The sequence below is a fragment of the Euprymna scolopes genome, chromosome 2 (assembly GCF_053919585.1).
Source record: "Euprymna scolopes isolate OS-2025 chromosome 2, ASM5391958v1, whole genome shotgun sequence".
Classification (NCBI taxonomy): domain Eukaryota; kingdom Metazoa; phylum Mollusca; class Cephalopoda; order Sepiida; family Sepiolidae; genus Euprymna; species Euprymna scolopes.
In genome coordinates, this window is record NC_136483.1 from 96,770,618 (window position 1) to 96,792,222 (window position 21,605).

The following is a 21,605-nucleotide window of genomic DNA, read 5'->3' on the forward strand; positions in this document are numbered from 1 at the left end:
AGAAAACAAAACAACGGGTGGAGGGGGTTGGAAGGTGATCTCTGAGTAGGGGAGTGGCCGGGGGTGTTGAAAAAAACAAGGATGTGGCACAAAGGGGATGGGCAGACTCAGAGATTCTCTGGTACCAAAATATAAAATCAGAAACAGAATCTCATTTGTACCACCAGTCAAAAGTATTCTTAAAATGACTTAGCTAGAACCTAAGCGGGATGGGTTCCGAAGGAACCAGCACCGCTCGTGCCATGCTTAAGGAGGGAACACGTATTGAAACTTGGCTCCTCGACGGATGCACAGACTAGTGCTGTGCACCCACCTCTTGTCAAATTCCACTCTAGGCAACCTTCTCCAATCGCATCTGATCTTTACTTAAAGCAAATGTTTAAAGTAAACGATCAGATCTCGATCCGGAACAGATGTCCCTTCTGCCTTAAATGACTTAAATAAATAAAAAGTAAATTACTTAGAATGACTTTAATGAACTTAAGGATGAATTGATGAGTGATAATTTTGCATAACATTAATACAGAAAAGTGATCCCTCACTTTATATCACAATTACAAACATAAGAGCATCATGTAGTAAGAACAGATACAATACTTTGATCTTGTTTAAATATTTTATTGCTTTTAAAATTTTGAAAATACAATTAAGTAAAAAAAACAAAAGATCTTTAAACAACAAAATTAGGCACATGGCCCTACAAGAAATTGGGGAGTGGAAGGGTTCAGGGTCTTTGTGACTAAAGTGATTAAAAGTAATAAATTAGACTTTGGAGTCTTACTCTTGACTGGCAACATTTAGCAAAATACCTCATTCACTCTATGGATCTTAATCTTACTAATAAATCCCCAACGTTTAAAAATCAAAAACATATTTACAATTTATAAACAGTTGTCTATGTGTGCATTTTTGTGTGTGGGGGGTGCCTGTGTGAAAAAATAAAATTCAATTTCATTAGAAAAGAAAAAGTTTTTGTATTAAGAGAAAGAGTCGGGAAAACTAATCAAAAGTGTTCATATCAAAAACAAAAAATAAATCCTACTGGGTTGTTAGTGAGGCCCCCCTGTACTAATCAAGGTGACTAGACCCCCCCCTGTTTTCCGAGGAACCGAAAACAAGCAGGGCGATCCCTAATGGGAATTGGGGAAAATACCTTAATGGAAGTGAGAGAAAACAAAACAACGGGTGGAGGGGGTTGGAAGGTGATCTCTGAGTAGGGGAGTGGCCGGGGGTGTTGAAAAAAAACAAGGATGTGGCACAAAGGGGATGGGCAGACTCAGAGATTCTCTGGTACCAAAATATAAAATCAGAAACAGAATCTCATTTGTACCACCAGTCAAAAGTATTCTTAAAATGACTTAGCTAGAACCTAAGCGGGATGGGTTCCGAAGGAACCAGCACCGCTCGTGCCATGCTTAAGGAGGGAACACGTATTGAAACTTGGCTCCTCGACGGATGCACAGACTAGTGCTGTGCACCCACCTCTTGTCAAATTCCACTCTAGGCAACCTTCTCCAATCGCATCTGATCTTTACTTAAAGCAAATGTTTAAAGTAAACGATCAGATCTCGATCCGGAACAGATGTCCCTTCGCGGACCAACTTGAAGCGCGTGATCCAAATCACCATACACGCTACTGCCAGGATCGCCAGGAAAACCATTCTTTCCTCCCTGGGGAACGGCGACTCCATGTTGTACACAAAATAACCTTCGTCGAGATCGAGCGGACATTCGGCATCGATGCGAGCCGCTACCTCTCCGACGTACTCCAATAAGGCTGGATCCGGCTGCAACTAAAAAACGCGTGCCCGATCGTTACGGGCTCGCGTTCGTCACAGTGCGGACAGAAGCGCCTCGTATGTTCTTTATACCGGCAGAGTTCGTCGAGAAGTGGCAGCGCGTTTCGGACCAGTCGTGAGGTGAGAGAAAATTCTGAGTTGTTCCGAATCTCCCGTCACGGCGCCCAACTCCAATGAGAGCGGACAACCTCCATCGACAATCCCATCCGCCTACAAAGTGGATCCTTCGCGGTCCCCTCCACTAGCTCCCGATAAAGTTTCTTTCTTGGCTGATTGAGGACACTGGTCCCTGGCAAAGCTCTAAGAGCGGTCCGGCATTCGGAGAAGAACTTAGACTCCCCCCTCGGTCTACGACTACCTTCTACCGAGGGGTTGGGTTTGAGATTGGGAAACGAGTTCTCAACCACAGGGGCCCAAAGAGCGTTTTCTCCAAGCGAACGACCCAGGAAAGCCAATCTCTCGGCATTTCTATGACACAAGAGACTGGGCTGACCCAGGCCTCCCTCGCTCCGACTCTGGACACTCTCTGCAGACATAATGCTTACCATCGTTCCACAATAGTGAATCGAGGCGCCCTTGCAAGCGGGTGAGTCGTTCTGCAGGGAGAAGAAGTACAGACAATCGGTAAAGGATGAGCGGAAAGACGTATGTAGCACACGCTGCCGCCGACCCTTCAAGGACAATTTCCTTCCAATTCAATACTATACTTTGATCTTGGCCAAAAGGCCAAGAAAAGGGTATTTATTTGATCCAAGGCCGATTTTTTAATGTAAGTAGTGAAGGTGAGTTGGTCCTCATTTCCCCGGGGAGTAGGGGAATTGGATAGTGGCAATTGGTATGAAGGGTTTATCCTACATTGACCGAGGTCTTATATATGGGGGTTCCCCCACATATGGTCTTTGCTTGCAGTATCTGCCGGAACAGATACTACACTTTGATATTGGCCAAAAGGCAAAGAAAAGGGTATTTATTTGTCCCACACCCAGCAAATTAGGCACAAGGCCGATTTTTAAAGTGAGGAGTGAAGGTGAAATGGGGGCCAACTCCCCGGGGAGTAGGGGAGCTGGATAGTTAAAATTGGTATGAAGGGTTGCCCCTACATTGACCAAAGTCTTATATGTGTGGTTGGTATTTATTTACTCCGCCACCGAGCAAATTAGGCACAATGCCGATTTTTAATGTAAGGAGTGAAGGGGAATGAGGGCCAGCTCCCCGGAGAATAGATATGGATAGTGACAATTCGTATGAAGGGTATGTATTTATTTGCTCCCCCACCGAGTAAATTAGGCACAAGGTCGATTTTTAACGTGAGAAGTGAAGGGGAAATGGGGACCAGCTCCCCGGAGAGTAGGGTAGCTGGATAGTGACAATTGTTATAAAGGGTTGCCCCTACATTGACCAAGGTTTTATATGTGGGGTTGCCCCACATATGGCCTTTGCATTGCAGTATCTGCCTGAACAGATACTAGATTTTGATCTTGGCCAAAAGGCCAAGAAAAGCTAAAAAAGCTAAAAACAGCATCTATTAACAACATACCTTTGATTTTAACCAAAAAGGCCAAGCACAAAAGTAGTGTTACGGAAAGACCGACGGACCAACCGACCGACCGACCGACAGACAGACTGACCGAGCGACCGACCGATCGACCAACCTACTGACGGAGGGACGTATAGAGTCGCTCGCACGCAACTAAAAATAGTAAATATAATGTTAAATAATGTCTACTCTACGGAATTTTGTTTGTTGGCGCAGTGAATAACGCACTTTTATTTCTGAACGCATTTATATGTGACCTGCAATTAAGATTTCGATGCTCGGCGTGAATACTCTTGTGACACAAAGCCACGTTATTAAGTCGTGGAAGATTACATATGTGTCTGTGTTTTCTATGTAAATAAGAATTAAAAAATTACATTTTTGAATGAACATATATAGAATATATCGATATTTGTAATATATATATATATATACACATATATATATACACATATATATATACATATGTTATATACATTACATACATATATGCATGCATACATACATACATACACATATACGCACACTAATAGACACACATAAACATATATATATATATATATATATATATATATATATATATTATACATATATATTACAAATATTGATATATTATGCATATGTACAATAAAAAAATGTAATTTTCTAATTGGCATACATTTAGATATATCGCTCACTCATTTGTATACAGTCTCCTAAAATAATTGACACTCTCACCATAAACTATATACACACACGCACACACACACACACACTCACACACGCTCGCGCGTATATATATACATATGTGTGTGTGCATGCGTGTGTGTGCGCGTGTGTGTGTGTGTGTGGGGGTGTGTGTGTGTGTGTGTGTGTGTGTGTGTGTGTAAGTAGGAACACAAACAAATCCATATATATACAAAGGTACCACTTCGAATTTTCCGGCACTAAATTTGTTTGATTAATGATAGTCTTCGATAGGTTTTCAGAGATATGATGGCGGTCATTTACGGTTTTATTGTATTGTTGAAATGATAAATAAAGGCGGATTTTTTTAAATGATACTTAAATTTTTAATGCATTTTCGAGTCAAGGTGATTACTAATATTTGAGAAAATTAAGTTGACATTTTCTTATTGGTCTTTATGTCCTTCTTGTGTTCATAAAATCAGTTGAAGGAGATATTGTTGAGTTTCACCAATAAAGATTTTATTACATTCGCGACATAAAATGGAACATAACCTAGACTGAACTTATACATCTTGGTGAATTTAGACTTAAAAATTAAAACCTAATTGTAGCAAGAGCTAACTTGAAATATTTTGATGCATATTTGGTTTAATTTTGTGATGCTTAATGCATTTTAGTGTTCCTCAGTAGAGCAGATTTCTAGTAAATTTTAGATCCATTTGGGAATTGCCTTGAATATGTATATATATATATATATATATATATATATATATATATATATATATATATATATAATTTTTAAAACAATTTTATTTATTTATTATTTTTAAAGCAGTTTACTGTTTTATTTATTATTTTTAAAGCAGTTTACTGTTTTAAAAATAATAAATAAATAAAATTGTTATATACGTCCAAACAAATTAAAGGGCGACTTTCTAAGTAAAATAAAAAATGAGCTCCGAGGCGGAGCCAATATTAACCGTGTTTATCGCTTGAAAAAACAACAATAACAAATCTCTCTCTCTCTCTCTCTCTCTCTCTCTATATATATATATATATATATATATATATATATGTGTGTGTGTGTGTGTGTGTGTGTGTGTGTATATAACCAAGACAATTATATTCCTGCACACTTATATACACACACACACATATATATGAATATATATATATATATATATATATATATATATATATATACACACACACTGAGGAGAAATGTGTGTATATGTGAATTTGCATACATATATATATATATATATATGCATGTATGTATATACATTATGTTTATATATCAATTATGTTTGTATTACATATTGAATATACTGTATACTAGCGAAGAGATCTGATATTATACGCGGTTGACTAGAAATACACAAAGATTCCACGCTTCTAGACTTTTATAGTCATCCAAATACTTTAAGCGGCCATTGGTTTTAATCAAATCGATTGATTTTCTGGGCATAGAATGGGTAGAATCTTCACATATCCACGCTAAGTGGCTCATACCACTATAAATTCTGTAGAGAATCTAATGTGGCATTGTATGAAATTATCTGTAAATAATTGTTTGACAAATAGCTTTACATGCCAAAGTCAGTTATTATGGTATAAGTAAGCTCTAAACAGAAACAGTCATTTCCCTTGTACTATCAAGTCAAGTGTTGATTTAAAAAAATATTATTATAACATAATCACTTGAATTGATGTTACACATAAAATCGCTAAATATATTGGAGGAATCGTGTTCTAAAAACGGCATTCAGTCCGATCGCACCTCTGTTTCTTAACATAAGTATAGTTGAATTTATAGAATAAACGTTTATGCTAGCGGTGTGATAAAGCGTTTTAAATCCAAGTATGGCGTTAGGTAGGAAATAAGTGTGATTTGGAAACATCGAACTTCATTTTTGTCGATTTCTACACCAGTCCCAGGCATATTCATTAAATTCTGGCTGCTTCAGCTTGACCACATAAGGTCGTAGTTCCCCCTGCTTTCTTCAGCGCCCTTACCTCCACTTCCTTCCTTCAGCACACCTCTCTCAAAAACCCTACTGCTTTAGTCTCTTAGCATAAACCCCACTGTTTTTCAAAGAGTAAACCACACCTAAATATTTCATAAAAACGAATGTAATCTTGACTCTATTTTCAATATCGCTCCTTTTACATCTGATGTAGTGTTTCCTTGAATTAGGATTCCAGGATTCCAGTGAACAATGTTCCACATATCTAACCAATAATGTTTTTATTATAAGCACACTATATATATATATATATATATATATATACACATACATATATATATATATATATATATATATATATATATGTGTGTGTGTGTGTGTGTGTGCATGTATATATATATATATATATATATATATATATATATATATATATATATATATATATAAACGTTATAAAATGGTATGAAAATTAACATCTGTTTCTTTATAAGTACAGGTCTAGCTGTTGTGAATACAAGCACTAGACGTTTGCTAGCACCGAAATACGTGCTAATTTCTGCAAACTGTTTAACGCTTATTAAATATTAATTCAATGCTGCTTTATTTGTATAGCGCACTTTAAAATATATGGGTTTTTAGTTGATTTTACCACTATATGTAACTCATTATACACACACAGAGGCATATATATATATATATATATATATATACCTATATATACATATGTGTGTGTGTGTGTGTGTGTGTGTGTGTGTGTGTGTGTGTGTCTGTAAGTAGGAACACAAAAAACATCAATTGACTTATCTTGATCTTAAGAGTTTGCGTGATGGATACAATTAACATTAAATCAGATTGACACGAGAAAGGCCAGCATCAACAAAAAACTAAGAACATGAAATTTATCTTTTCTGCTAAAGAAGAAACAAACGGAATTAAAACGCAAACAAGAGAACATGATAAAAAAAAACACAAGAATTATTTTTTCTGTAGATACGCCCAAGCAATCTGCTTTTTTTATGAATATCCAATTCACAAGGTTTGCGTGGATAGGAAAGACGAAGGCTCTAATAATAATAAGAGGTCGCATTTAAAGAGAAAATTTTAAATACTGTAGTAATAGATAACGATGAGATTTTATAGCTTTTTCATCTTGTAGCCAACTTGCCGTACAAAAACCACACTAAAAGGCTTGCTGATATTGATATCTACTTCTTCAAGGGCCTCCATGATTTAAACAATAAAAATATTATTAGAACTTAAATATGAAACAGTAACGGACACACACACACACACACACATATATATATATGTATATATTCATATATATATATATATATATATATATATATATATATATATATTCAGCCACTCTGATGAGTCGTAGACGACGAACCACGTGTCAATGGATAATTATATTAAAAAAAAAACAATATATATGCCACTTCACATATGGGGGTACCAAATTGATTAAAGGGATAACTATTCCCAACTCGCATTTAGGTAAAAATGCACTTTAGTGAATAATTGAATTCATTCAAAACATATCGCAAAAACGAAAACAAATTATATATATATATATATATATATATATATATATATATATAACTTTTCATTTCATCTCGCCACTTTCATTTTTCAATTTCATTTTTTTTATTGTTTACTACTCGCCCGAGGATGCCCAATGGAAGTCGAAAACGTTCGCGATTATGTGAAATTTCTGTTTTTATTCGGAAAAAAACGTTCGGAAAATGTTCCGACAAAGAGAAAAGGAGGATTACAAGAAAAACAAGCAAGATTTATCTATGTATTTAATGAAACGTGCATATATATAAATATATATATATATATCCCCTCCTATTCTGATTATTGCGTAAGCATAAAACATTAGTGTATGTAGTATCAATTTTAAAATATTCTATTTATACAGCCCATTTCTGAAACCAAAGTTGAGCTACTTTTTGTAATCATGTAAATGAACTATTGCGCAGAAGAAACAAATCGACTTCCAGCGGTTGATTGCATTTTTAATGTTTTATATACCTTCCTCCGGACATCTTTTTCCTGATTTTTTGTAATGGCGACCGTAATTATTGTATTAATTGCCGTTGCCTTTGATATAGGACGCTGCCCTGCGATGTGAAGGACAACTATGTGACTGAATCTTAATATCCTCATCAGTAGTAAATCTCATTTTATACGCTGATCATCAAAACATATATATATATATATATATATATATATATATATATATATATATATATATATGTGTGTGTGTGTCTGTGTTTGTGTCTGTGTACGTATATAAATATATATGTGTATGCATATCTATCTATCTGTCTATTAATATATATATATATATATATATATATATGTATGTGTATATATATACGCACACACATTCAGTGGCGTACCTATGTAAAATGGCGCCCATGGCATAGTTTGAATGTGCGCCCCTTCTTAATAATTTATACCTTAGATATACCTAACCTACATAATATTATAATACAGGCACAATTTTAACGAAAGATAAACCATGAAATGAATGTTTTAATAAAGTAATTATATGGTTATTCTTGCTTTAAGCGCCCATGTCAGAGTGGCGCCCATGGCACGGGCCATGCCTGCCATACCCTAGATACGCCACTGATATATATATATATATATATATATATATATATATATATATATATATATATATATAAGGCGAAATAAAGAAATGTAAATCTGTATGTTAAAAACAATTTTCCTTATTTCGCGGAGATTCAAATAATGCTGCTCTAAGACAGTAAGAAATTAGCAAATTATAATTAAGGCAAAGCTCAGATTTTCTAGTTGATGCATTAACTGAAACAACAATTTATGATATTTAGTAATAAATTACAAAAAACAGAAATGGGTTGTGAAAATTCTACTGAGAGTATGTTAAGAGCGTGTTTATTTTTTATTTTATTTTTATTATTTCATTTTCTTTTTTTTTTTTTTTGCATGACATCGTCTGTAGGTTGAAATGCCGGACGTATTTTTTTTTTATTTACATGTTATTTTTTTTTTTTTAATTTTTTTTTTTGCAGAATATGGTGTGTAGGTTAAAACTGCGCACGCACATTTGTTAATGTGTTTTTTTCGCATACTGGAAAGAAGTTTATATAAAATAATTTAAAAAGGAAACAGCAGATTCTCTATAGCGCAATGTAGAATAACATATATTCTTGACTAAGTTACTGCCTAGAAGTATGTTGAAACTTCCTTCCGGGCGATTTGACGGATTTCGATTATAATAAAACTATAAGAGTGTGAAATATTCGTTGATCATCATGCAATCCAGGGCAACGTCGGGACTCTACTAGTATATTCCCCATTATTATAGAAGGCTAACATGCTTACCAGTCGGTGTGCTTCAAACTTTCCTTACTTTTCTTTGCGGACAGACGCCACACTATGTGATCTGAAAATCACCCCTAACGTAATTAAATCCTTCTTAAATAAGAGAAGAATCCAGGTTGTCCTAGATGATCGTACATATAAACAATATCATATAACTGCGGGAAAGCTCAATGGCCTAGCCTGGAATCTTTACTATTTCTAATATTCATAAATTACCCCCCTGATAAAATTATCTCTCAGATGGGTATATTTGCTTATGACACTACGCCCTTTAAAAGGCACTAAGGGAAAACTAATAGACCCATATATAAGTTAATAGCAGAAACAGTAGAGGAAGACCTCCAATCCGTATTGGAATGGGGATAATGGATGGGCACATTCAATGCTGCCAAGACTAAGCTTGTTTCCTTCAATAATTACAAGAAACCTTCTATACCACGAATAGCAATGGCTAAAAACACATTATCTGAAAGTACTCGTTGGCCTAAAGTTCACAGGGAACCTGAATTGGAACAGATACATTGAGGACATAGCCAAGGCTGTTGCGAAGAAGGTGGGCTCTCTCTACCGTGCTAGAAAGCTGCTTACGCCTGAAAGTATACTGTATCTCTATAAATCCACCATTCACCCATGTATGGAGTACTGTTGTCACATTTGGGCTAGTGCATCTGCTACTGATCTCTCACTCGTGGACAGGGTTAAACAGAGAGTCGCCAACCTGATAGGTCATGAACTGTCATCTAAGCGTCAGCCTCTGCCCCATCGACGAAATGCTGCATCCCTCTGCCTGGTCTACAAGTATTCTAATAGTCAATGCTCTGACGAACTATAAGCACTTGTCCCTCATCGACGTAAATACCTCCGAGAAAACAGACAAGCAGCTAAACCTCACCCATACACAGTGGGTATCCCTAGGTGTAAGAAAGCCTTCTACTCCAAAAGTTTCTTCTCCAGACCTGCTACATTTTTAACTCTCTTCCGGGATTCTGCTCTCCCAAATGTACTGACATGCGGAAGTTCAAGTGTAATGTGAATATGCATCTTCCTGCTCAACCCCCTTCATAATATGCCTGCAATCTATGTCCCCGATAGTAGCCCCCTACTTGAAAGATGCACTGTGCTTTGTTTAGCGGTGAAAATCCAATAAAAGTTATATATATATATATATATATATATATATATATATATATATATAGTAATTTATAAAATATATATGGCGATTATAAATTACTAACTAGCTCTACCTACGTATTGAGCACTTTTGAAGTAAATACTTAAAGTTTACGCATAAATCTATACTTTCGTATATTAAATTTGTGTGAGTAAATGAAGTAGTTATATATATATATACATATATATATATATATATATATATATATATATATATATATATATATATATATATATATATATGGGTGGATAGATTAACATATTTTTATGGCGATGACTGTGTGTGACGAACAAGTACAAATGAATCTGCAACCTGATGTGGGACTGATACAGGGAAACACTGGCATAAAATATACCCGGTAACTTTGGACGCTCCTATACGGAAAATACATTTTCAATCAAATCTACGATTGAGAAAATAGAAGTGATTTTTTTTAAACTTCAAACAGCATCTTACAGAATGAAAGACCGACGGACAACGACTCTCTTTTAGATACCAGACCGAATCTGCCAATATACAGATCTATAATAAGCCTTTGAATGCAACGAGGTTTTCTTAACAGAAACAAGAAAAACTTGCGTGTCAAATATGCATTAAGTTTTCGCGAAGTATTTGAAAGCTAAAATCTTTTTTTATTTTTTTTTGCCTTTCTTTGGCGTCCTCATCGGAATCATTTTAAACCACAAGAGAAGAAAAAGAAACCGGCTGATCAAATCAAAAACTGATTCTCAATCAACGATGATTTAAAAAAAAATCGATTTACTTTTCAAATTATTATGCGTGTATAGAAGATACTTCTTTTGTTTATAAGAGAATTTAATCGCAAAAAAGGTGATGTCGATTGTTTTTATGTAAGGTGGAGATATTGGTTTTGCTATTTAGGGCTTAAACTATGCAAATTACTTCCATCATTAATACTCACACAAAAACACGCATTTAATTAAATATTTCTATCCAAAGATACGCGCTTGTGTCTTTTTTCAAGATTAATGAGCCTGGCTATAAAACTGATTCATAAACCCCATAGATCGGACCTGGGACTTACAACTTATTGCCTAACATTCACTCCATCGAGCTTTTGCATTACAGAGAAGTGTAAATACTGTATTTATTAGTAATATTTACTTATCTCTTAATAGAAATGCAGGCACACTTTACATCACTGCTTTAACTGAAACAAACATTCAATTATTCCCGCAGAGATTTATTCTCATTTAAGAGGATTGGGAGAGAGAGAGAGAGAGAGAGAGAGAGAGCAAGGGAGAGAGAGAAAGGTGGGGGTAGAGGTAGGGAACGGAAATCATGAACGCTTTCAATTTTTTTGTATTAATTTTCCATATTATTCTTATATATATATATATATATATATATATATATATATATATATATATATATATATATATATAGCTTAATGTAAAAGGAAAAGAGAAAGATCAATTCCACAAAAGGGGACTTATCCGGATAATGCCAAGCTCAACAGTAATTATTGGAGCTTATACAGTAGGACAACAAGAGTATGAAATGAAGACACGAAACTATATATAGGTAGATGTAGAATGTACCATTTATTGAATAATGGAATACAGGCAACATTTGGGGGGATAGAAGGGACTCTTTATGCAAAGGCATTTCGAAGCCTATTGCTTCTCGTCAGAAGAGTAGAGAAGGTGCTAGGTAGCATGGGGGAGATACGGCGTCTAGCGTAAGGTTCATTAGGGATGAAAAAAATGAAGAGGAATTTTAGAATGTTGGGGAAGCTTTATTGAATTCTAAATAAATAAATAAATATATATATGTATGTATATATATATATATATATATATATATATATATATATATATATATATGTACGTGTGTGTGGGTGTGTGCGCGCGCGTGTGTGTGTGGTCAAGCATAATCATACCTTTGACTTCAAACAAGCAAAAATAGTTAAATTTATTTAAAATGAAATCGCTGGAGACTTCTTGAATCAACGCTTATCGCAAATTCAAGCACAATTAAATTACGTGGAGGTTTCTATAATGTAGCACTATTAATGTGTAAACTTTTATTAAAAAAAAAAAATAATTGCAGACACAGGTTAACCCTCTCACACCATCCAAACATCTCCTCTCATAATACATATAATATCAATCAGTAATTAATTACATAACAAAAACACAGTCATTTCATTTCAGATACACAGCTATATTTGAATTTTAACAGACGTATTCCCTTCAATAAAAAAAAATATTAAATGTGTCATATTTTTAAAAATACATTAACGGGTAGATGACGTTATTAAAAATCTACTTCTCTTTAACAACGGACCCCTTTTTTCAACGGCTTTTTCGGTTGATGAAATAGAACAGCGTCACACCCTTCACAAGAATTTTTTTTCAAATATTTTACGTTATTTTTTTTCTTATCTTCATTTCTCCAGAGGAAGTCTCGAAATAAAGACGAAACGTTGATAGACCACATAACTCGGCTTTGCTTATATATATGTATATATATATATATATATATATATATATATATGTGTGTGTGTGTGTGTGTGTGTGTGTATGTGTGCGTATGTGCGTCTATGTATAGTTTTTTTCTCTGCTGAAATGAATGATGTTTTCCGATTCGACAAACAAAAAATACCCTGATTTAAAATGTAATGTGACGAATAATGTTAACTTTTATATTTCACGCGATCTTTCGCTTTCTTTTTGATGAATATGCAGCTGCTACAAACGATAGATAATGCGAAATATTAAATGTTATGAAAAGCGAGATATTGCTAACATTGTGTTACAATATTCTTTGTCTTAATGTACTAATCAATTCATGTGCAGCCTCTTCGAAAAAATAAATTATTAAAAACATATTAAGATTCTGTCTTTTTTTCCAATTCCACATGGTGGCATTCATCCTACTAGAAATTAGCTGATTAGCAAATGGTTTTAAAAAATTATCGCCAGCCTTTAAAATATCATGCATATGAAGAATTTCTACATGAGTGTTCATAACCACACACATACACAAATGCACGTTACACACAAACAGACACACATATATACATATATATATGTATATATATTATATATTATATATATATATTATATATAAAATAAAAAATGAAATAAAAATTACAATTAAATTTACCAAAATGATCCAAGATGGTAAAACTAAAGTATATTATGAATATTAAACAATTAACATTTATCAAGTAATTTCAACCAGATGTAAAAGCTCGATAAATCCTAGGATATATATATATATATATATATATATATATATATATATATATATATATATATATATATGTGTGTGTGTGTGTGTGTGTGTGTGTGTGTATATATATATATATATATGTATGTATATGTGTGTGGATGTGTGTGTGTACATAATGAATCCAAAGGAGTTCGTTCATACAGAAATTATGTGACTACGCATTTGCAATCATGTTGTTACCCTATCTGTAGAAAGTCAAATGTTTACTTAACAATGAGAGAGAAAAAAACGACGGTTTTGAATTTTTGGCATGAGGATTGGTTATTCCTATTATTTAGTTTCATCGGCCTATTGTTCTCACCTTGAGTGTGATTTTCACAACGTTTCGGTCGATGTACCCCCCGACTTTTTTTCTGAGGTATCTTGTCGAACTCGGAAATGTTTCTGTCAAACTCGGTAATTTGGACGGAATTTCAAACGTTACTCTTTATTTACTTCACGAGATAGCATGCTCTTGTTCCGTCAGCCATGAGTGGATAGGGCTCCTAGGTAATTCATAATTGTATGAGAATTGAACTTTAAAATTCAGGAGAATGTCACTTTTTTACAATTGATTTTCTAAGTACTCTAACAACTGTGCCACCGAACCTTGCGTTCGAAATTCCGTATAGACTCTCGCGAAAAACACCCCCGAGTTCAACGAGATTGACGTGAGATGAAAACAGAAGTCCAATGAATCCAAATAATAGAAAAAAAAACGGTATTAATAAAAAATCATCCTTAAACCGAACTAAGCGTTAAGATTAATGTATTTATTTATTTTTTTTTAAATTTTTAAAGGTTTTATTTATTATTAGTATTTAAAATTTCTTGCAAAAATTTAGACGAAAATCTTAGTATATATATAGGTGTGTGTGTGTGTGCTTGTGTATTTGTGTATATCTGTATCTAAATATATATATGTGTGTGTGTGTGCGTGTATGTTTATATATATATATATATATATATATATATATATATATATATATATATATATATATGCATAACATAGAATCCAAACAAAATGCCTGGAATATAGTTGATTATGTAAGAATAGAAAACATAAATAAAATAAAATAAAATAAAGAAATACCGACATTTAATTTAATAAATTAGTGAATGATACTAGTAAAATATATTAAGGGAGCATACGTAGTTGGTGGAACGTTAAATAATATTCGATTGAATTTTATTTTTTTAAATAGAGATACAAAAATAGATAAATATAAACATCTTTAAAAAAAAAAACTAGGAAGGAAGAGATGTAGGTAAAATATTTTCTCATAGTTTTCCTTAAAAGGGAAATGGACTCCATATGTTTTCATTGTAAAAGTGTTTTTTTTTTTTTTTCAAAACGTCTGATGATAGGCTGTTCTTGTGAAAATTTTCGACCGATATAGGATTTGAATTTGTCCGGATCGTTTTGACACAATTGTAACGAACGATGAAATACACTATTTACTGCTATCAATCCATCCTTTGATGTCTTGATTTTGTTAAAACAATATATATATATATATATATATATATATATATATATATATATATATATATATATGCGTGTATGTGTAGTGTTATGATTACTCTGTTTTGCACTTGGTTATCATGATGCTGCGAGGTCTATCCACGTTTACGTACAAATAGCGTCTGCGAAAGTTTATATTGTCACGAAGGGTGCGAGACTTGATCCTTGTTCAACAGGAACCTAAATCTATCTTGCGATTACTTTTTTCTTTTTCTTCCGATTGCTCAGGCTATTCTATAGGAAGCGCTCCCGAAAGATGCAAGGTGGTCGCTTTCGGCTCAATGGAAAGGAAATCAACACTCCTCCGTCGTGATTCGGTTGCGTTGACCAGTCGCAAAAGACGCTCGTGACGATGGCTACCATGTTCAGTTTTAAAATGACCTTAGATAAGCATTCGGATTCACAAGAATCTAAATAGAGTATCCTTATATTCTTTTTTCGTTTTACTTATTGCGCTAGGGTATTTTCTGTGCCAATATATGTGATTTGATCTTATCTAATAAGCTAAATACATATTGTTCTGTTATTAACAGCGCTGGAAATTTCAGGTGCTTATATTTTCCCAACAGTATTCCGGCTAATATATAGCATAATCACTGTGACATACCCGTTCACGTTAGATAAGCAAAGTAAATCGATTTTGGGTCTGGTCAGTACAAAAATGGGTGACATATTTTGTTACCAGGTAATGTGTGTGTGTTCTGAAGCCAGTCAGGTCTGCTTGCCCTCAAACTGTTTATGCCCATACGACGCTGCATGTGCCTTTAAGTCTCCATGTTAAGGGTTTCCTCCATGCGTCCATTATTCAATCGTGCATTATTCAGCCATGATAGATCCATTTAGATTCGAACTTGACATCGCCGATTTCATATCGCGCGATCTTATCCATTCAAACAATCACGCACACCCCAAATCTAACAGTAAAATAGGTTTCTGTAAGATCGACGTTAACATCTCATCTAAGTTCTGGTATTTCGTGTCTCCTCGGGAAATGGTGGTTTTGTTTACTGTGTGCTCGCACGTGAACAAGCGTGTGAGAGAGACGAATTGTCTCCGCAGTCCCCTTCATCACGCTTCCTCGCACACCGGCCAGGAAGCCCACCTCCGGCTCCCGTGATGGGTGAGCGTGTGTACGGCACATCTCGATATTTATGGGCCCTGTCTACGCGAGCGTGCTCAGACTTACGACCGCGTGGCGCGCTTAACGTGTGCAGATGGATTGGCTCTGCGCATGTCACCTCCATAAATGACGTATGTACGTGTGTGCTCGGTTTATAGGAAAGCAGGAAGGAAGGTGCGTCGTGCGGGAGCTGGAGGCGGGGAAAAGTGCGTGTAAAACAAACGGAATTACAGCAGGCAAAATAAGGTATTTTAAATAAATAAAGAGAAAGGGGGACTGTTCTGCGATATATTGATGAGTATGTTGCTAGTCGGCTCCATCGTTTTTTGTTTTTTTTCGGAGTGGAAATGGTGAATGTCATGTGTGCCAGTTGAAGAAATAACTATTTAATGCTCCTGCACAGAGACATAAACTATTGGCCATTCTCATAGGGACCTGACGATATCATTGTGGTTAACTACGTGGACTTAAAACCTGGGTATGCTAAGTTCGTATCTATCTCTTTTAACAGAAACAATTTCATTTGGATGTTGGCAACCTTCACATGATCCCGCTGATGAATGCCGAATGGCGTTTGAAAAGTCGCCGGAATATACAACACTTTGGCACTTATTATAATAAACGATTGATCTGATAATGCGATTATTGTGGCGATTCCAGTGTACATAAAGACTTTTGAATGTGAGCGACGTTCTATACATTTTTTACTAGTTATTATTTCGGATTTCGTCACATGTGGGCTACAAGTTTAACCGAATATTTTTAACATTTGAATGTTGTTTTCTCGTTCATTTTCATATTATTGATGCGGTTACTGTCACTTTTATTACTTTGCTTCCTTCTCGCTCTATTTCCCTCTTCGTCTACCTTTCTTTCTCTCCTCTTTCATTAACGACGGAGACAATTTTTACATTGCATTATACAATAATTAACAATCAAAACGGGGCTCACTGATATGTTGACTAAGTTTAAGTATGCAGCTCCACAAATTAAATCAAAAGTGTGTTTTTAGTGGTTCGCTAGTAGCTTATTATAGAGACAGAACGTTGGAATGTGTTTTTTTTTTCTTTTAAAATGACGGTACAAAACTTATACATTGCTTTAAAACTAAATAGCCGGCAAAACGCGAGGGGCCCCTTTCATCAACAGACTCCTCCGAACAATACTCGACCGATAAGGTTAAAAGTTTTATCAGCATTTGGTAAGATAAATTACAGCAAACTAAGTGTTATGGTATCTTATTAATAAGATCAGTATTTGTTCCACTTTTGTTCATAAACTACTGCGTAGACCCGACTAAACTTTTGTGAGGCCTTTTGTTATGAAAATATGCTACGAACTATGTATTATAGTATCCGTTAAATGTACAGTTATTTATAAATGTGGATTTATAGTGGTTGATTTAATGCTAAATAAGCATAAAATAAACCATATCTAGCTATTAATTTGGCATAAAAAACCAAGTTGCTATACTAGTGTAACCGTTTTGAAAGGAATACGCAATCGAATATATATATATATATATATGGCGAGGACGCTTCACTGAACGTCTGAAACGCGTTAAAAACGATTTCAATGATTTAAAAAAATTATTACAATGATCTAAACATAATTCTCAATCAAAAACCAAGACACGGAATAATAAAATAATGTTAAAAAATACACATTGTTGTGTCTACCCCCTTATTTAAATATATATATATATATATATATATATATATATATATATATATATATATATGTATAAATATAAATATATATATATACATAAATATATATATATATAAATATATATATATATAGAGAGAGAGAGAGAAAGAGAGAGACAGAGAGAGACAGAGAGAGAGAGAAAATAATGGGACAAGTGCAATATGCACGTTATAAACACAAACCCGTTAAGATACAAGCGATTTTCTGATGAAATTTAATGTGGCGGCTAATTAGGGCAATTAAATTTGAGCTTTTCTTTTATTCAAACGAAGGAGTTCACAAGCTAATATATATTCTAATATGCATTTTTGTGTGATTTAAATATACAGGTCACAAAACATATGATTGTGTAGTGAAGGGGGTGTCAGAGAAAAGTGATAGTACGGCACACAACAATTGCTAGGATAAGAGGGTGATTTGCTAAAAGAAAAGTGGTAATCTGAACGTTGGGTTGAATTGACTGAAAACGTTTGAGTTATTTTGTTTTGTTTTATAATACGAAAAATCATAATGAAACGAACACAGAAATTTCTGATCGCTTTTCTCGTTTCGTCGATAAAATAATAAAATCTATTAAAAACCTAAAAACATGACAGATGAATATAAGTATATTTTTTCAAAAAGGTACAAACGAGTAATATGGTGAGTACTTTTATGATAGGTAAACTTTAACTTATGAACTCTATTGCTTTCAATAGAAAACTTTGCAGCTATAATTTTTTTGAGTTCAGCTAAGATTGACAATTTAGCATATGGTTTGAGCAGGATGAAGCAACATGCCACAAACCGTGTGATAAGACAATTTACTGAAAAATTTGATAAAGAAATAATTTCAGGAAATTAACTTGTCAACTGACCAACTGGTTCGTGCGAGTTAACCCTAGCGTTATTTTAGATATGAAAAGCGCCATGTCCATGCTGATAAACAAGACAGGATAGACAACTTGAAATATAAGATTAGACGTGATATTGTCGAAGTACAGTCATTTTATGCGTAGAGATGTGAAAGTCGGTCTCTAAATTATGCCATATACGCGGGAGTCGCATGGTTCATATGCCATTTTTTTTTATTTAAATTACATCTATCACAATTTTAACGTTAGATACAACAGATATTTATACAACAGATATATTTAATGTAATTTATTGTAATTTAAGAATTCGCCGTTTCTAAAATACGACAAATGAGATATAACTAAAATGTAACAGGTCATCGATGATCCAACACATAGTAAATTTAGTAAATTAGAATCTAATATAATGTACACTTGCTACATGATCACAAAAGATACTTCAACAATATGTTATTATTGTGTTTATGATCAAATCGCAAGTATTCCCAATAAGAAAGTAAATGTGTAAACTATTTATAAATGTATTAATTTATTAAATCCATGTTTTCATACAATTATATAAATATTATCATTTATTTTTGGAATTTCCATGGTGAATTTTATAATTTTTTTTAATCATTTATTTGATATATGTTGTAATACAATTATATAATTATCGTAATTTATTTTAAAATTTTCATAGTTATTTTTAATGTTTTTATTCAGATATTAAATATATGTTGTAATACAATTATATAAATATTGTAATATATTTTTGAAATTTTCATCGTGATTTTAAAAAAAATTTTGGTTCATTTATTTAATATATGTTTTAGTACAATTATATAAATATTGTAAATATATTTTTGAAATTTTCATGGTGAATTTTAGACATTTTTATTTATTTATTTGTATATTATTTAATACAATTATATAAATATTGTAATATATTTTTGAAATTTTCATGGTGATTTTTTAAAATGTTTTATTCATTTATTTAGTATATTATTTAATACAATTATATAAATATTGTAATGTATTTTTGAAATTTTCATGGTGATTTAATTTTTTTATTCATTTATTAAATATGTGTTTAAATACAATTATATAAATATTGTAATATATTATTGAAATATTCATGGTGAATTTTATAATTTTTGTAATTCATTTATTTAATATATGTGTTTATACAATTATATAAATATTTTAAGATATTTTTAAAATTTTGAAATATATATAGAGTGGCACCCTCAAAAAGTTCTCTTTAATTTTTCAAAAACCGCAATTTTAAGCCAAATTTAATGTAACTGTTTAAACAATCTACGAATCATTTGATTGACTTTTTATTCCTCTTTAATTTTCCATGTTCATATTTGACTTTTAGCTAAAGTACCCTCGTGTCTACGTCAATTAAAAAAATAACTTCCAATCGAGAAGGCCAAATAAACTCAGCCGCAACAAATGAGCGGACAGAAAATGATAAAAGGTGATCACATACGACGAACACTAAACGCTAATTTAATGTTCTTAGTATGCTATAATCTATCCTTCTTTTAAATAAATAGGACTTCCCGATCACCGAAGATGCAATGTAGAAAAAGATTAAATAAAATATATGATGTCGCTTTTTAGGCGCACGTGAAATTAAAATATACCTTCTTGTATTCTGGCTAAAATACAAGGGTAGTGTCTGTTCTTTCTAAAGATGGGATAATAGCATGAGGTGTCCGTTAGCGCCGAGTGTCCATAAAATGGAAATATGTCACAGGCTTCAATAATGATACTACGTTAACCATATTACTTGGAAAAGTAGTTTTGCAGTTTTAACAAAATGGCTACAATTATATAGCATAACCTCTATTCACGCTGACTGTTCAGAGAATTCCAGGCAGTAATATATTACATATGAAAGATGGCGGTGTGGAATTGAGAAAGGTTATATTAGTTTTATAATTATAATAATAACTAGCTGTACCCGTGGAAATTCCACGGTAGTTTAAATCTTTTAAATCACATCAGTAAGAAATTCTTTATTGTGTTATGAGTAAGTTGCTGGAATCAATATTAAATAGAGAAATAGTCAACCACCTCAGCAGGAATAACCTTGTTAGTGACACACAATATGGTTTCCGCTCTGCAAGATCTACCGCAGATGTGCTGACGGTTATATCCCACAGGATTAGTGAATCTCTTGACAAAGGCTTCCTTTCTAGGGCAATTGCTCTTGACATATCAAAGGCCTTTGACAAAGTATGGCATAAGGGTCTACTTCACAAGATTTCCAGCTACGGTATAACTGGAAATGTTTTCTCAATCATTAAATCATTTCTCTCAGATAGGCTCATAAGAGTAGTGGTAGATGGACAAAAATCGGAGGCCTGCAATATAAATGCTGGAGTCCCTCAGGGGTCAATACTGGGCCCAACTCTCTTCCTGATCTACATCAATGACCTCCCTAAACACATACTTAAATCATTCGTTGACATCTATGCTGATGTAACGACCATCTACGGCAACACATCAAAGGCTGTAAATGACGAAGTTCTCTCGGATTCTCTCTCCTCTGATCTCGAGCGCGTGGTTCACTGGGGGAAGATGTGGCTAGTTACCTTTCATGCATCCAAAACCAAACTCCTATCCTTACATCATC